This window comes from Asparagus officinalis, chromosome 7 (assembly GCF_001876935.1).
Source record: "Asparagus officinalis chromosome 7, Aspof.V1, whole genome shotgun sequence".
NCBI lineage: Eukaryota > Viridiplantae > Streptophyta > Magnoliopsida > Asparagales > Asparagaceae > Asparagus > Asparagus officinalis.
Window position 1 is genome coordinate 73,064,410 of NC_033800.1, and position 1,950 is coordinate 73,066,359.

A 1,950-nucleotide genomic window follows, 5' to 3' on the forward strand; every position below is an offset into this window, starting at 1 on the left:
GAGGTCAGGGTTAGGGATTGCATGGCGGCGATCGGAGAGGACCAAGGCTAGGGCTTTTAGTGGGGAGGTTTAGGGTTTTGTTAACGGAGGTTGGTGAGGGTTTTGATCTGGATTGAGACGGGGGCAGGAAAATGATGGGGTTTTGCTGACTTGGGGCGGGGTCCTCGACTCCTCGGGCGTTAGCGCGTCACGCGCTGGCTTCCATCTTCGCACCTTTCTGAGATGGAAACTTTCGCAAAACACCCCGTCAATTTGGGAGGTTTTGTGAGGGGCACCCAAAACCATTTAAATTAGACAAAATGCTCGCCAAAGCTTACCCATTTTCACTTTGGCACCGTAAAGTTTTTTTTTTTCAACTTTGACACCGCAAATTTTCAATTCCATTTAACTTGATGCCCTCGTTCGTTTAAATATTTTGTTAAATTTGCGATACATGTTAGATCCACTCTGACAGCTGGTAAGGCTGCAAAACAACCAAATGTTCTTGGTAATATAGCATATAACACCTAAAAGTGTCTCCAAAATTATCTCAATTATCCCTGAGAAGAACATTTATTCTGAAACGTCCATCTTAAGTGGCGAATGTAAAAAGTAGGGGTGGGCAAAAACCGAAAAAAACCGGTTCAACCGAAAAAACTGCCCGAAAAAGCGGACCGGTTAACCGAACCGGATTAAATGGATGAGAAGAAGACTCTAAACCGCCCGAACCGAATTAAACCGGTTTGGATCCGGTTTGAACCCCTGAACCGCCCGAAAAAAAACCAAACCGAATTTTCTAATTCGTTCTTTGTCGGATATTCATATTGCTCAAAATGGGAAGGACTTCGTCGTTCGGAATTCGGTCAAAATGGAAAGGACTTTTGGTTCGGACGAAGTCAGATGGAATAGCTTTCTTATTAGTGAGTCATCACTTGAACATGAAGCAATATAATTGCTCGGTAATTTGATTGTTATGTTTACATACATGTTTATATTGTATAGTTCCTTTTTCATTGGGCCTGCTAGCGTATATGCCCGCATTAAAATCGGTGAAACCTCATATAAGCTTTCAAATTCTACTAGAGGCATGTTAAGTTGTTTTCCAAGAAATGAAAGATAACCTTTTGATTATAGTTAATTAATATTTGAATGTTACGTAACCATATGTACTTGTTGATATGGTTTGCGCTCATTTCACTGATTTCGGTTTTTTGTTAGCTGTGGCAATGATGTTACTTCAAACAAGCTCCACATTTCATTGTTTGGGGAAAAAAGTTAAGTAGACAAAATGAACAAATAATGATACTTTATCAGAAATTAATATGCAATGATCTCAGGTGTGGACAGATTTTTGTGAAATAGTATTAATTCGGTCCAAAACCGAAACTGATCCGAACCGATCCGAATTTCGGTTGGGCCGAATATTCGGATGAAGGGAAAAAAATCTGGATCTGGATGAGAGTTTTGAGAATTCGAAAAATTCGGATTGGATCCGGATTGAGCTTAAAACCGATCCGAACCGAATATGCCCCGCCCTAGTAAAAAGTAAGGACATTGATTGAAAAAAAAAAAAAATTGATTACTGGATACAATGCCTGCGTTTGCAGGCATGTGAGAAGCACATGCCACATGGAATTTTAGACGGTACTAGTCCTGATAACAGAGTGAAACAAAGAGGTTTTGGAATTTACAAAGTTTAGGGAGTTGTGTGTGTTAGGGGCTTAATTTTTTTTATGTAAGGTAACGTTTGGATTAGAGACTTATTATATTTTGGTATTAATTTAACTAATAATTAATTATAGTTCTTGAATATAATAATTCAACATACTACAGTAAATTGAGTTAGTAGTTGTTTGTAAAACAAGATAGTTCCAGATTGAATATTTGAACATACTTTTAGATTTTTAAAAGCATTTAATGATTATTATGCTTTGATAAGTGGGTGAAATCATAGACTTCTAAATTCGTGTA